Here is a 17,470-nt window from a genome sequence, read left to right on the forward strand (position 1 = left end):
ATCTATTGATTTATACTAGAAATCAGTGATAACTATACTATCAGGAGTCACCCAGCGATTATGATACCTGCGGCTCTTCAAATATGCTTTCAAACTATAAACAGACCACAAAAAGAGCAGAATGTGGCTATCTGGGGCAGGTGCAGGCATTATTTATTTGGATTGGCCTGCCACTATTTGTTTGGGCTGTTTCTTGACGTTCAAATGCTGGATTGATGTACTGAGCGTGAAAACCTAAAGTCGTGATGTGAGAATTTGTAACATTGTGCCTGTGATATTGGCGCTTCGTGGATCAATAACGAAAGCATTCGATTTGGGTTACACAGTTTGAGGGGAGTGCAGGCCCTCACATAAAATGGAAAACTTCTAAGTTGATGGTATTGAAAACAGAATAGAATGATTATAATCCATCGCTTTCACAGCAGCAGCTGGCAGCGGTTCAATTGTCAACTTTTCTTCTGTTGATACCTGATCTATTAAAACTTTTAAAATATCTGGGAGAAAAAAAAAAACACATTAAGTTTGTATAAATAATAGATCCTGACCCTGGGAGCTATATAGAATATTCATGAACTGTGTTTATATTCACGCAAGTCCTCCAACACTTTAAATTAACATGTTGTGAATAGAAGATACAAATGTACAAATTTTTCTGCTTTATTAATCTCATGTGGGAAGCTAAAGAAAGGCAGAGCATCCTTGTTGATTTTCTCAGGAAAGGCTATTTAAGCTCATTGCCGGACAGTTATTTACATGTGTATGTGTGTGTTAAGTTTATCCATGAATATGGCCTGACCACCCTCACTCTCTGCAGAGCAGTTTGCTAGGTGCCAGGGTTACCCTTGAAGTTCCATTTCAGAGAGGGCTGGATTTTGTCTTTGATTGTATAACAACCAGATGAGACAGAACTTGCTTATGAATAGGTCCTTAAAGCAGAGAGAGCTTGAGATACCAGAACCAAAGGCTATATGTCCTCTTTTATAAAAATTTTATCTATTTCATTTTTGGCCGTGCTGACTCTTCATTGCTGTGTGGGCTTTCTTCCAGTTGCAGTGAGTGGGGGCTACTCTCCAGTGGCGGCGCTCGGGCTTCTCATTGCAGTGGTTTCTTTTGTGGGATACAGGCTCTAGGGTGCTGAGACCTCACAGTGTGGCTCCCAGGCGCTAGAGCACAGGCTCAATAGCCATGGTGCACAGGCTTAGCTGCTGTGCGCTACATGTGGTCTTCCTGGATCAGGATTGAACCTGTGTCTCCTGCACCGGCAGGCAGATCCTTTACCACCGAACCACCAGGGAAGCTATGTGTACTCTTACCTTCAAAATGTTGTACATACAAGTTGACTCTCCCCACCATCTTATTTATTTACTTATCTCTTAAATACCTCCGTGTCCTTGTGGGGTAGTATCTCCAAATGGTCAGCAAACAAATAAAAACACACTTTGAACAAGCTTAACTTGAAATAAAAAGATTAGAGAGATAAATATTGGAGCCATTGAAACTCAGTATTGGGCAGTTGGACTCTATTATTTTGCATCAGCCTTCAAAGAGCATTTATTCATTCTAGCAATCACTAGAAATAATTCCTCCAGAGTAGCAATGTGTTGAGGATGCGGTTTCTAAACTGATTCACAGAAACTGTGTGAGTCAGATCCAGAGGATTTTCAAGAGCAGTAATGAGGATATTAGCAAGCTTGGTCGGCTTGTGTAGGCAAAATAAAATTGCTCCATAAGTAACATTAATTGCTTTTAAATGAGACCCTAACAAATTGGCCTAGGCCTGGAAAAAAATGATGGTTTATAATATGGTGAAAATATTAAAATTGGACTTAAAACAGTGTCTGAGCTAATGACCAGACGATAATTGCCTATATAAAATTCATTTTCATTAGGAGTTTAATTTACATCATTTTGCATTGTGAATTATTCAGACTTTAAGGGAAAGTGACAAGTAGCAGTGAAAAGACAGATAAATACAGGGCTGGGAGAAAAACAGCTCTTCTCATTGACAGCATATTGATTCATAATACTCCCAAATGTGGGGATGTGTCAGGACAATTTGAATGGGCCACTTTACCTCTTGCATGGTCAACCTGAAGCAGTCTTACCTCAAAGAAGTGTGTGTCCTTATTTCCAGTTTAAGGAGGTTAGAGGTTAAAGGTTAAGGGGTAGCTTAAAAGCATCATCTGCCTAGCTGCTTAACTTTAACCTGATCAATTTAATGAAAATCTGTTTTACAGATGTTGTTTTAATGTATTTGGCAGGATTTAAGCAGCTTTAACATTAGACGTATGCTAGTAAAAATTATTTCTTTATTTGACCAGAACAACACCTTTCCTTTCATGTTTAAGGTAGAAGGCTTGTGGGTTATGGTATTTTGGCAAAGAACCCAGAGGCAGAATGTGTTGATGATCTTTCCATATGGGCTCCAAAAAAAAAGGAATACCTTTATGTCTATTGCTAACGATGACTGCAAAAACAAACAAAGCTGCACTCGTTTTTTTGGCAGTTTTCTTTTCCTTAGGATTTTTTTGTAAAGGAATTTTGTTATTGTGAAGACAAACTTGCTCATTTCTTCAAGCAAACTTCTCTGAAACATTAGGCACTATTCAAATTTTGATCTTATTTTTCCTCCAGAAATTTTAATGATGAAGCAAAATTGGGCTAAGAAATTTAAACAATAAATTGAAATTGCAGATTGCACTTAATCTTCTCTTTTAATGTCTGAAAGTATATTTAAAGTGAGGTTAATAAGTACTGAATGTATGAAGTGAAAGTGTTGGTCACTCGTTTGTGTTCAACTCTTTGCGACCCCATGGACTGTAGTCCACCAGGCTTCTCTGTCCATGGAATTCTCCAGGCAAGAATACTTGAGTGGGTGGCCATTCCCTTCTCCGGGGGATCTTCCCAACTCAGGGATCAAACCCAGGTCTTCTACATTGCAGGCAGATTCTTTACCATCTGAGCCAGCAGGGAAGCCCCCGTGTGTGCATATCTATATCTGTATAATGCCAAAACAGTGTTCTCAGCTAACCACTTTATTAGATTTGATTATAGTTTTCTAATTTCACGCCTTTGCATCCTCTACAAATTTCTGTCAATTGATATTCACATAATGAGTCCTCAATAAATATTTGTAAGATGAATAATGGACTAATGCATAAATTGAGAAATGTATTAAAGAAACTTCTTTACTTTGAACCCTCATTAAAAAATGCACTGCAATTTAGTCTACTCCTTAGGTGATCCCACTCTTTTTCTAAAGTGTCCAGTAGAAAGATGTAACGAAAACCACTGAGCATTCCACATTCCAACTGAGAAAGAACGAACAAGACTCTGGTAATATTTCAGATTCACAGTTTACCTCCTTCTTGCTTTAGAATGGCTGAAACCTTTCTGGCCAGCTGATTGGTTGACTGCCGTCCTGTGCTGGGCGTGCAAATACTCTTGCCACACCTGAGCTTCAGCTGCTTTTATATTATATGTATTTTTAAATGGGGTGTTCACAGCTTCACTGGATCAAAGTTAAAAGCTTAATTATACTAGTCTTTATTTTTCTTCTTGCATCTGCTAGTTGTGAAGGAGAATCATCTGTCTGAATTCCATAAGGCTGTTTTCATATTTGGATTTCAAATTGGCTGAGGGCAGTGAATGAATCTCCCGTCTCCATGGTGAGCAAAGGAAGACACGTGGGATTTAGTCCTACGTAACTTTTAGTGTAACAGTCCCCCAAGGAACATTTTTGGAGATTTCTCATTATCCATGTTATGGATGAAAGAATCCAGGTTAAGAACTAAAATCAAGGTGTGGGTGAGGGTCACAGAAGAGAATGCAAAAACACACTCACACACACACACATACACACACACATTGGACAATGTATATGGCAAAGAAATTTTAAAAATGGTATAATTAGCTTCACCTGCCTTTTTTTTTCTTTTTAAACTGGTAGGAAATATAATAATCTGATCAGTTTGGAATTAACAAAGAATCATAAGCATTTTCGTTTCAATAGGCCTGAGTCCAACTTTGCAATTTAAAATCAAATATACCCGACATGTACCATTTCAATTATTGAACTGTCATTGTCCCGGTGTGACGGTAAAAGAGGTCAGGAGATTGTGTGATGCCTATTTGCATAAAAGTCATTGTGCAAAAGGAAATTGGAATATGTGTGTGTATCTGAAAAAGCAAAACAGGTTTTTCTTAATCTTATTCTAGTCATTTGTTTAGATAAAGAAAGCTGTTTTCAGAGATAAACAAAAGTTATTCTTTTCTGTTGCTAAACATTAACCTGAATATGGAAATTTTTGCACTTTTTGCATTAGTTTCATATTTCTGTTCCTCTCAAGGTTGAATTTCAGTGTGAAATTTAATTCCAGCTGCAGGATTTATTTTTTTTTTTAAGTAATCACAACTCTAATTATTTTATTGTATTTTCATATAAAAAGCAAGGCAGAGGCTGAAAAAGTTCCTGTAGTAGAACAATACATGCTGGCTTAATACTTATAACTGATAAATACACAGATCAAATAGAGATCAGCTGGTTAGCTAATAGCAACTAATAAATCACTAGTGTTTTCAGATCACAATGTAATTGGCCAGACCTGCTACTTTGTCTCCTTCTGTTTTTAAGCTTGACATTTACTGAAGCACACCATGTGTCAGAACATGGCTACTCCAGCACAAATATGGGTGTTCTCACTGCATTCACAAGGCAAGAAATATATATTACAGTATGAGCTGAGAACTCTCTTTATATTCCAGTAGGGAAAAAAGATTAAAAAATATGTTTATCCAGATACACCATATATATATATTTCTGTATCTCTATATTAATATATAATAGATACACACACCTATAGATGTGTGTGGCATGATGATACATGCCAGTCTGTAGAAGGATGACTTTAGACCAGGTATTCACAACTTATTACATCTGTGTCAGGAGAGATAAAATGATATTGGGGGTTGTGGAACTGTTACCAAACTCAGACAAAATTTAAAGAAAGCAAAGCCTGTCACTGGGACTCCCTGATTTTATTTTTGATGTGTCTTTGCTTAACTGGTCCTGCCATATCCCCACACATCAGGCACTCACTGTTATCCTCTTCTCTCTTTGCTGAAATCCTTACTGTTTTCTCCTGCCTAGATCTTCTCTTCATGGAAATACTCTGTGTTGTGAGATCACCCATTAATTCCCCAAAGAAAACGAGCCTCCTTTTAATTAAGGAGGAAGGACACCTTTCTCTAAAAGCAGAGTAGTGCATTAAAAGGTGTAAATGACTCTCAGGTTTTTTTTCCCAGAGTGCATTTGGTTTTAAAGGAACCACTTAATCTGGATGAATTTCTAATGTATGAGGGGGAACTAGTTGTTATGTCAGCCATGGGGATGTGGAGGGTGGTGGCCCACCCTAACAGCTTCCTTCGTCTCCCTCCTTGCAAACACGCACACATACACACACACATCACATATCACACCCAACCTCTTCCTCAGAAAAGTAGTAAAAACTGGCACTACCATTAATTTACCCCAGGACCATGTCAACTCAGACTTTGGGATTTGTGTTACAGTGTTTGTGTAAGTTGTGCTCATCGTCTCATGTGAAGTGTAGAAAGAAAGCGTTAGTCACTCAGTAGTGTCTGACTCTGCGACCCCATGGGCTGTAACCCACTAGCCTCCTCTGTCCATGGGATTTTCCAGGCAAGAATACTGAAGTGGGTTGCCATTTCCTTCTCCAGGGCATCTTCCTGACCCAGGGATAGAACCCATGTCTTCTGCTTTTAACCCAAAATTGTAAATCCCTATGTATCTCCCACCCTGAGATCATTTTAGGAAATGCAGACAGAGGTTTATATCTCATGATGAATGTGCTCTCCCCACTGGTTTCTTTGGCTTCCACGTAATCGTCCCTGTTAGTGGAGCTTGTTTAAAATCACCGAAATGCTTGTGTGGGTGCAGGGATGCCATGCAGAAAGGCGGCCAAAGTCATATGTTAAACAGGCCTCACGCTGCTGAAAGGGTCTTGGCCCCGGGTGGAGTGAGGAGGAGCTGGCATGTGCATAATGACTGCGATTTTGCTTCCAAAACATCTGGCCTGCCTGAGTTCTACTGGAAATGCTTTACCAAGTTTGCTTGAAGTCTGAGCCTGTGCTCAGGCTGAGTTCAATTAGACGTGGAGATTTGTTCATTATTCAGATAATTCAAGCCTTCAAAAGGCACTCTTCCCCCCCCCCCCAAATTATCAGTGTATTTCCAGAGACCTTGTGGTGATATGATTTATTCAAAAGAAGAGCAACAATTGGAGGCACAGTCCCCAAGAACTTGCTGGGAAACATCTTCATAGATTCTGTAACCAAGGAGGAACAGGGTGATTGATGTTCTGTTTGCAGAATACACAAATGACATCTCAAGTTTTACTTCTGATAAATACAGAAGCATTCACTGAGCACTTCGTTTGGACTGGGTTTTTAAATGTCTCTATTTATAGAGATAGTCCCATTAATGAGGAAGGATACAAACCATGTTCTCTAAGGTGATGCTTCCTAGCTGACTCTGTTCTTCCAGTGTGGCAGAGCCTTTAATCAAATTAAGGGTTGAATTCATATACTAAATCCTAAAGGAAATAAACCCTGAATATTCACTGGAATGACTGATGCTGAAGCTGAGGCTCCAATGCTTTGGCCACCTGATGTGAAGAGCCAGCTCATTGACAAAGACCCTGTTGCTGGGAAAGATGGAAGGCAAAATGAGAAGGGGGCAGCAGAGGATGAGATGGTTAGCGAGTATCACTGACTCAATGGATGTGAATTTGAGCAAACTCTGGGAGACAGTGAAGGACAGGAACACATGGCATGCGGCAGCCCATTAGATCTCAGAGAATCAAGCAGGACTTAGCGACTAAACAACAGCCATATACTAGCCCACAAAAGCTTCCGAGCTTTTATTCATCAGTGGTTGGTCAAAAGGCTAGGTGTGATTGCTTTCTTGGGTCATCAGTAGCTGTAGAACAATATGTCTTGGCTGACTCATTGCTCTTTTGCAGTGTAAGACTTTATGAGTCAGTTTCAGACAAAAGTTATGGTGGGAATTACAGAGCGAACTAGAGCTTCTCTATTAGTTGGAAGGTTTATTTTGTTCTTTAAACATGAGGATGATGCAATTCCTGGAAAATGAAGAAGAAAACAATTTGCTAAAGAGGCAAAATGTGTCAGATTACAACTTCAGTCAATTCCCTTTTACAACAAAGATGTAACTTAAGAGTCTTACTTAGAGTCTTGGAGACTCTAAGTTCCATTTACAATGCTATTGATGAGAATTCTACTTAAAGGTAAATTATTGTGATGACAGTTCTGTTGTCACTGATAGTAACTATTATATGTGGTTAACATTCCATTTCACTTAGTTTTATAATATTTTATTAATATTCTAGGTTTCTTTACAGAAAAAGTACTTTTGCAGCTTTGAATATAATACATATATTAAATATGTATATGTAAATATAAATGTGTATTGAGACCATATTATTGTTTTATTGATACATATTTGCCTGAAGACTTGCTTTCATTGGAAGTATTTGGAAGCACAGAATATACTTTGGGCTTCCCTGGTGGCTCAGAAGGTAAAGAATCCACCTGCAATGCGGGAGACCTGGGTTCAGTCCCTGGGTTGGGAAGATCCCCTGGAGGAGGGCATGGCAACCCACTCCAGTATTCTTGCTTGGAGAATCCCATGGACAGAGGAACCTGGCGGGCTATAGTCCATGGGGTCACAAAGAGTTGGACACAACTGAGCGACTAACACTTTCAGGTTGAATCTTCCATACTGTTGGGCTTCCTTCCTAGCTCCTTCAGTAAAGAATCTGTCTGCAATGCAGGAGACACAGGTTCTATTCCTGAGTCAGGAAGATCCCCTGGAGAAAGGAATGGCTACCCACTCCAGTATTTTTGCCTGGAAACTTCCATGGACAGAAGAGCTGGTGGGCCTGCAGTCCATGGAGTCACACAGAGTGAGATAGCACTGAGTGACTTAAAAACAAAATTTCACTTGGGAGTCCACTTTTATCCCTTCAAGGGACAGATTATTTTAAAGATCCTGCAGATGTGATGTAGCAAAAGAGCTCAGTAGTAGGGTTTACAGCCATGAAAGCATTTAACTGGCATGATGAACTTACAGCTCTTGGGAGCATCTCCAAACTGGAAGGAGACACAGCTGGTTAAAATTGTTACCTGTTTACTGTCACAATAGAGTTCTTTCCCTTTAAAGAAACTTCCTTTTCCTGACATTTTGGGGGTGCTTGGTATAGTAAATAGAAAGGACTCATAGAATATTTATCACTCCGAGTGCCTGAGCTCTCAGTGCTTGCAAGTTAAGCATCTTCGGAAGCTGCCTTAATTCATCCAGGTCACCGGGTACTTCAGCAGTAATGTACTAAATGGTACCCCGCTGACCTGGAAGAGGGAATGTGCATCCCTAAGCATTTAACTTCCTCCACAGCAACAAGTAAAAGCACAGTCTAGACTCTACCCAGCACCCCAGTCTTCTCTTCCCTTTCCCCAACATCCTTACAACTACTGGAGGAAGTCCTATTCATTTGCTGTGTACCTAGCCTTTTAAAAGATAATCTTGTTCTGAATTTTTTTTTTAAAACTTGTATCTTCTACTTCTTGCTTTGGTCCCTTTCGTTCCAAGTTTCCAGGAATTTTCTTTCCTCCAGAGGTTTCTTTCTTTCTCTTTTACATCTCTTCATCTTTTATTTTTATTTATTTCTTTTGGCTGCACTGGGTCTTCGTTGCTGCAATCGGGCTTTGCTAGTTGCAGCGCGTGGGGTCTGCTTTCTAGTTGTGGTGCGTGGGCTTCTCGTTTCAGTGGCGTCTCTTGTTGTAAAGCACAGGCTCTGGGTGCATGGACTTCAGTAGTTGCAGCACACAGGTTCAGTAGCTGTGGCTTCCAGGTTTAGTTGCTCCACAACACGTGGGATCTTCCCAGACCAGGGATCAAACCTCTGCAAATCAAACTTCTGCATTGGCTGGTGGATCCTTAATCACTAGAACACCAGGGGAATCCACCACTGTAGGTTTCTAATGCACTCTTTCTCCTCCTTGAGAATTTGCTAATGATTCCAGAGAACTGGTCCACATCTTTTTAGAACCATTGACATGAACTTAGAGATGCTTGAGGAAATCTTTGCCTTTCTGAATCTGGCTTCCAATCCTTCAAAAAATATTCTCAGTCATTGACACCACTGTGGTTGATTATATTCAGTGATGAATAATCTTTTAATGAAAAGTAAGAATAGTTTCAGTTGTTGAAGTGACAGAACTATTGGCAGGAGAGACTCCCATTACCGGTAGCCGGTATGTATAAAGGATGTAAGGACATTTTGATAATTATGACATTTTGATAGTTATGGTGAGCAGGATTTTCAAAGACTTCCAATATTTCTCACTATTACTTTGGCAATAACACTATGCAATAACAATGCAAAGAACACTAGCATGTGTCCTTAGGGCCTGAAGTCATTCACTGTTCAGTTGTGGAGAATCTGGTAACAAGTCTAACTGCTATCACTTCTGAAAGAGTGTTGGTTTACAAAGTATCTCCTCTAAAGTGAAAGTGAAAAAGTGAATGTGTTCCTCACTCAATTGTGTCAACTCTTTGCAACCCCATGGACTGTAGTCCACCAGGCTCCTCTGTCCATGGCATTCTCCAGCCCAGAATACTGGAGTGGGGTGCCATTCCCTTCTTCAGGGGATCTCCTGACCCAGGGGCTGAACCCATGTCTCCTGCATTGTCAGGCAAGTTCTTTACCATCTGAGCCACCTTAAACTCAACATATCATACCTTAAACTCAGCACTTACTCCTGAATAACAGGGTAAGGGACATCAGACACGATGGGAGGGGAGAATGATTCCCCAATATACACCAAAGAAATACTGTTGTTTTCTATTTTTATTTAATTTTTTTTGTTGGAGTATAGTTGCTTTACAATGGTGTATTAATTTCTACTGTGCAACAAAGTGATTCAGCCATATGTATACATACACCCCCTCTTTTTTGGATTTCCTTTCCATTTAGGGTCAACACAGAGCATTGAGTTTCCTGAGCTATATATAGTAGGTTCTCATTAGTTATGTACTTTACACATAGTATCAATAGTGTATATATGTCAGTCCCAATCTCCCAATTCATCCCACTCTAGCTTTCCCTCTTTGTGTCCATAGGTTTGTTCTCTGTCTTTTTAAAAACAAAATTAATAAATGCTGGAGAGGGTGTGGAGAAAAGGGAACCCTCTTACACTGTTGGTGGGAATGCAAATTAGTACAGCCACTATGGAGAACAGTGTGGAGATTTCTTAAAAAGCTGGAAATAGAACTGCCATATGACCCAGCAATCCCACTTCTGGGCATACACACCAAGGAAACCAGATCTGAAAGAGACACGTGCACCCCAATGTTCATCGCAGCACTGTTTATGATAGCCAGGACATGGAAGCAACCCAGATGTCCATCAGCAGATGAATGGATGAGGAAGCTGTGGTACATATACACCATGGAATATTACTCAGCCATTAAAAAGAATTCATTTGAATCAGTTCTAATGAGATGGATGAAACTGGAGCCCATTATACAGAGTGAAGTAAGCCAGAAAGATAAAGACCATTACAGTATACTAACACATATATATGGACTTTAGAAAGATGGTAATGATAACCCTATATGCAAAACAGAAAAAGAGACTCAGATGTATAGAACAGACTTGTGGACTCTGGGAGAAGGTGAGGGTGGGATGTTTCAAGAGAACAGCATTGAAACATGTATATTATCTAGGGTGAAACAGATCACCAGCCCAGATTGGGTGCATGAGACAAGTGCTCTGGCCTGGTGCACTGGGAAGACCCAGAGGGATCGGGTGGAGAGGGAGGTGGGAGGGGGGACTGGGATGGGGAATACATGTAAATCCATGGCTGATTCATTTCAATGTATGACAAAAACTACTGTAATGATGTAAAGTAATTAGCCTATAAAAATAAATAAATAAATAAATTTTTAAAATAAAATAAAATAAAAATAAAATTAATATGCTAAAACGGGAAATACGTAAATAGTGGAATATACCTTTCAGATTTGATTTCATTTGGTGAATTGGTACTATACAAATTTTGGAAGAGAGAAAACACTCTCCTCCTTAGTATGAGATGCTATCACTACTATGTAAACAGAGGTCCCTCAATGTCCTTTGAGAAAGAATTTGGATAAAAGCATGTTCTGGTTTAATTTATTTGTTTTTGGTTTATTGTAATTTTTATTAGCAAATTAAGTAATTAAAAAAACACATTTGGATGGAACAATTGTACCAAGATTTTCCATGATGAATATTTCCTGAGAAGATACTCCCCAGGCTTATAACCAAATTCCTTAAAAATAGATCCAAGGAGAATTCATAAATAACTTTTTTTCCCAGAAAAGTAGAGACTTTGACTCTGTTAATTCCATAAATATTAGAAAAACTAAGATGGGTTTTATGAAGAACTCTTTAATTGTTGCAGTATTCATTATTAACGTGGCAATAGAATTACCATCTTTAAAGTCACTAATGCAAAAACCTTCCTATTGCTTAATTGTGTCAACATTTATTTAGATGTATATTTCAAAAGGGCTTCCCAGGTGGTGGTAGTAGTAAAGAACCTGCCTGCCAATGCAGGAGAGATAAGAGATGCCGGTTCAATGCCTGGGTCGGGAAGATCCCTTGGAGGAGGGCATGGTAACCCACTCCAGTATTCTTGCCTGGAGAATGCCATGGACTAGGAGTCTGGCAGGCTGCAGTCCAGAGGGTCACAATGAGTTGGACACAACTGAAGTGACTTAGCACAAACGCACGCATCTTTCAAAATAGACTCTCAGGTATAATATTTACTTTCAAGTTCCTGTAGCAAGTACTGGGTCATTCTATTTCTTCCAGTAGAACCATCGCTACCCCTTTAAATGTAATGGCTTTGTAACTTATTGTAAAAGCATTGATACAGAAGTACATTGAAATTGATTTTTTTCAAGTCTGTTAACACTTTTCTAAAAAGTGAACCATTTAATTCTTTAGCAGTGAGTATAGAAGAATGTGGATGTATTTCAGTTCTCATGTGTTTGGTCATTAAAAAGGCAAAATGCCAGTATTCCAATGATGTTTTCAGTATGTATCCAAGGAGACCTATTTATGCCTATTTTGCTCAAACCCTGGAACAAATTGCATGCACTCGTGTGTGGGGGGTGTGTGTGGGGGAGACAGAGAGAGAGGAGTCAGAATACAGTATCCTAAGATTTATTTTAAAAATTGATGGAGATTTTGAGTTAATCATTAATGCCCACTTATTTTATTTTAAAATAGATCACAGAAATCTCTTCCTACCCATTGTAAGCATTCTCAGTCCCTAGAGATAATAAACCTTTGATGATGTTGTGCAAGATTCGTCAACAAGCCCTGAAATCAGTCTTGTATGTACACATGACTAATCAAAGTTTCAAGGAACAGGATGTATGCATGCATGCATGCTCAGTCACTTCATTCGTCCATGGGATTCTCCAAGCAAGAGAACTAGAGTGGGTTGCCATGCCCTCCTCCAGGGAATTTTCCTGAATCAGGGACTAAGCCCGCATCTACTACATTGCAGGCAGATTCTTTTACCCACTGAGCTGCCTGGGAAGCCCCAGGGAACAGGATGTGAACTGGTAAAAGTGATAGGTTATAGGCGCTCCAGAAAGTCAATGGCCTCACCAAATGTGGGAGCACATTCAGAAGGCCTTACGGAAGGGAGGTCCTGTTTCCACTTTTGGAGCAGGTATCTTTTTACAAAGGCTTGAGCACTAAGTCTTGTGAAAAATCATCTTTTAATGCAAAGAGTTTCTTAAAGTAATCTCTATCTAATTAGTACTTTGTTCTTTTCTTTGCCTTCAAGTCACAACAGATACAGCAAGACACTTAGACTCAAAAGGATCCTTGAAATTCTGGGAATTAGGTAATCAGAACAAATACCTTCTTCAATTGATGAACTCTCAGATGTCCCCAGGGGAACATGATAGGATAAGACAGCAATCTCAATAATTAAGCTTGAAATTATTTAGGAAAATGTGAGTAAAAGCCTCAAGAAATCAGTTCTAAAATAGAGAAGGAAGGAACTAATGGAAAAGAAAGAAGAAAGTGAAGTCACTCAGTCATGTCCGACTCTTTGCGACCCCATGGACTATAGCCTTCCAGGCTTCTCCATCCATGGGACTCTCCTTCCATGGGAATGGGTTGCCATTTCCTTCTCCAGGGGATTTTCCTGACCTCGGAATCGAACTCAGGTCTCCTGCACTACAGGCAGGTTCTTTAGCCTCTGAGCTACCAGCGAAGCCCAACCTACCATATGGACAGGGCAGTGAATGTTGAGGCCGTTGTATTCTGCTTGAGTGCTGCAATGTTTTATTTTCAGCAGCTTTATTGAGATATAATTCATGTACCACAAAATTCACTCATTTAAAGCATCCAATTAATTGTTTTTTAGAATAGTCACAGAAATATGCAACCATCAGCACAATTGATTTTTGAACATTTTCAGTATTCCTAAAGAAATCCTATGCTGTTTACCTCTACTCCCCACCGCCTGATAATCCCAACCTCCCCAGCCCTGGCCCTTGGCAGCCACTAATTACACTCTGTCTATATAGTCTAGAATCATACTATATTTTGTTCTTCGTGACAGACTTCTTTCACTTAATGTAATGTTTTCAAGATTCATCTATATTGTGGTATGAGTCAGTATTTCATACCTTTTTATTATGGAATTCCCGTTCTATGGATAGACTACATTTTATTTACCCTCTTATCAGTTTATGGGCATTTGAGTTGTTTCAACTTTTTGGCTATTATGAATAATGAAACTGAGCATTTGTGTATAGGTTTTTGTATGGATATTGTGGATATGTGTTTTCCTTTCTCTTGGGTTTATACCTACAAGTGGAATTCCTGAAACAACAGTCACTGGTATTAACTGGACCCAGTACTGCTGGTCACTTCTTGTATCTGATCAGCTCCTTTTCCCTTTTCTTTAAAGGATAGTACAAATGTTTATCACTCTCCTAGTGAGAGTGATAAACTTTGCCTTATTCATCTTTTCCTCCATGACTAATAAAAGTCCAGTGAGAAAATTAATTTGAACATCCACTGAGCACTTACTAGGTGGCAGATAATCCAAGTTATTTAAATATATTAACTCATTTCATTCTAACAGCAAACCTGTATAATTATGCCCATTTTGAAGATGAGGAAACTAAGGCAATGAACACTTAATTAATTGGTAACAGTGCCAGCTAGGTCAGGATTTATACTCAGATTGACTGACTCCAACACCCACAGTCACTTTGTTAAGGTGAAGATCCTTTGAGAAGAATGCCTGGATAGGAAGGTCTTGTTTATGGCAGAAGGGCGTGGATGTAAGAGTGACTGTAACAGTTGATCTTTGGGAAGGACAGCCTTTGAGAGGAGAAGAAGTAATGATGAGATAGAGATTTAGAGATTTGGGGAGGAGACAGCGGCGGATGGCAAATTAGAAAAATCACTGATAGCCGTATGTAGGGTTTTTTTCTATGTCAGAATGTAAACCTTTATCTGGTTGATACAGTGTTCTTTGAAAAATGTTTATGAACTGAATTCTCCATACTGGGTGAAAACTGGTGTATTTTATGATAATGACTGAAACACATTTTGTTAGATTGATGTTCTGTGGTGGGTGGTGTTCAGTTGGTCAGTCATGTCTGACTCTTTGTGACCCCATGGTCTGCAGTATGCCAGGCTTCTCTGTCCATGGGCTTTTCCAAACAAGAATGCTGGAATGGGTTGCTTTTCCCTTCTTCAGGGGATCTTTCTGGCCCAGTAATTGAACCCAGGTCTCAGGCAGACTCTTTACCATCAGCGCCACCAGGGAAGTAGAACTAGACTGAAGTTCTAGTAAAACACAAAAGCTGGCTTGTCCTCATTGCACTGTGGTGATGAATAAAACAGACACAGAGGCTATACGAAGCAGTTCCTGTCTTCAAGAAGCTCTCCAGGTTTTTTAGAAGAAAATATACAATCCTTTTTATCTGCGCTTTATTTTCCCTTGTGAATTGTCTCTGTTAACAGCTTTTCTGAATTCCAGAAGTTTGTAGGGACATTTTTAGTCCTCTGTATAACACATTTTAGCATTGTTTACCCCTTTGTGTCATTCAGAAAGTTAATATTTGGATTTCCTGTGGTATCTAGGGAAGAAATTAGATTCCTGCCTTGCAGAACTGTGATAACATGGCTAGTTGTTTCTTCTCAAGTAAAAGATGTCCCACTGTTGAAAAATAATGCACAATAACAGTATAATTTAAATTTTCTCTCCCTCTTGCCTCCCTCTCCCCACTTATATGATGTTTGGTGAGCATGAATTTTACCTTTTCAGAGTGGTAAATATATGGACAAAGGGAAATATTACTTGGGTTTTTTTTTTTTTTTCTTTTTGCTAACTAGAAGGATTTTTTTTTTCTCTTTCTAGATGTAAAAGCATAAATATACTTGTCTCTAATAGCTAATCTAATTAATCAGTGGAAATGGTTGGTATTTTATCTGTAACTATTTCAAGCATCACCCTATTTTATTTAAACATTTGAAATTGACCTTGGCGTTTTCAATTTCCTGAGACCTTCTGCTTTTCATAAAGCCTATTGACATGGGTAGGGTGAGGTCAGGGCTTGAGCTGCCAGTGTTCCTACCGTTAGAACATAACATTGTATAATTTCTTCTTTCTGTTTTACTCTGAACAAAAAAAAAGTCTTTAAAGAAAAATGAAAGAAAGCATGCATGCAAGAAAGCATGATAAGCTCTCATGTTATCTCAGGCTAAAAGATTCCCTGGAGCTACTTTCTTGAGTCTGAAACAGAGTGAGACTAAAAAGACTGGATGACTATTTTGGCATTTATGTCTAGAAACACTGATGAGCTTAATAAGCCTTGACAAGGTGGGAATCACTTTTGATGCCCTGCTACTATTAGTATATTGGGAGTGGAGTGTGGTGGGAGGTGTGGGGTGATGTTTCAGAGAAAGGCGGTGGAAGATATGCCCATCTATCTCCCTGGGCATGAGTGCATGTCCAGCTCTTCTGTGACCCTAGGGATTGTAGCCCACCAGGCTTCCCAGTGCATTGGATTCTCCAGGCAAGAATACTGGAGTTGGTTGCCATGCCCTCCTCCAGGGGATCTTCCCAACCCAGGGCTCGAACCCCTGTCTCTTGTGTCTTGTGCTATCTCCCTGTAGTCTTCTATAACTCAAGAAAAGTTCAAAAGAAGAGTTAACGCGTTTTCTGTCTTCAAGTGTCCAGTCAACTTTCTTGCTCTTTATGTGGTTTTTGGCAAGCATTTTGGTGCTTTAGTTAATATATTAGTAAATGGAGGGAAAAAAACACTCCAGTGAGTTCTGGAGATCTTAATTAAGGTACAAAAATAGCTTTGAAAACGCATTCTAAGATGAAAGCTTTTCTTATATGTGGAAAATATTACTCATGTCTTGTCAGCACATCTACTCCACTGGCATTGCTTTTTGTACTTGGAGATAACTTCTGCTTTTCTTATTATTGGTAAGATACTTTCCTTTTTAATTTCTGTGAGTGCACTCAGTTACACTGCTATATCCAGGACTTGTTGTTCCTGAAAAGCCATTCTTAACTTTCTCTCTCCAGTTGGCCTTCAATTGAAATTTGTTTGAAGAAGAATGTAGCTATACTCATCCACTTGAAAATGGGTAAATATAGCTCCGAGAAAATAACTATTTGTGTATCCTTTTATGTGCTTTAAATTCAATACCCATTCTTTCTTAGAAGTTTGCCCACAGAAAAAGAACTGTGTATGACACTTTTAAATACCACTTTTCAAATCTGGCAAGTGTGAATTTGCAAATGAGTAGTAGTAAGGGGAGCTCACACAGCTGAAAACTGAATGCTTAAAGCTTCTGTGTCTGGTATTAATTTTGCTTCTGTCTTTTGGCTGCTACCACAATTTTTTCATCTATAAAATGGGCTCTGAGTTACCATGATGATTAGAAAGTAGGCATTAACAAATCACTGAGATCTGATTTCCAGGTAATCATGTCTGTGGTTCTCAGAGCTGAATTTTTCTGAGCTTTAATAAGTATTTCATCTTAAATTGCAGAGATAGTTACACATATTTATCTGGTTTCAGATTTTCCATGGTTTTGGTTAATCGGCAGGTATATATTTACAAATTTTTCTTGTAAACAGGAAGTAGTGTAGTAATCGTATGCATGCATGCCTGTGAAGTTGCTTCAGCCATGCAACCTGTGGACTGTAGCCTGCCAGACTCCTCTGTCCGTGGGATTCTCCAGGCAAGAACACTGCAGTGGGTTGCCACGCCCTCTTCCAAGGGATCTTCCGGACCCAGGGATCAAACTGGTGTCTCTTGCAT

The 17,470-nt window shown here is 39.3% G+C and overlaps 1 protein-coding gene across 4 annotated transcripts in view; it reads left to right on the plus strand.

Annotated features, from left to right (window-relative positions):
* The window catches only part of ZFHX4 (zinc finger homeobox 4), a 201,630-nt gene that overhangs the window by 28,031 nt on the left and 156,129 nt on the right, over positions 1-17,470 (plus strand). The gene's annotated exons all lie outside the window — the stretch shown is intronic.

Source organism: Odocoileus virginianus, chromosome 15 (assembly GCF_023699985.2).
Source record: "Odocoileus virginianus isolate 20LAN1187 ecotype Illinois chromosome 15, Ovbor_1.2, whole genome shotgun sequence".
NCBI classification, from domain to species: domain Eukaryota; kingdom Metazoa; phylum Chordata; class Mammalia; order Artiodactyla; family Cervidae; genus Odocoileus; species Odocoileus virginianus.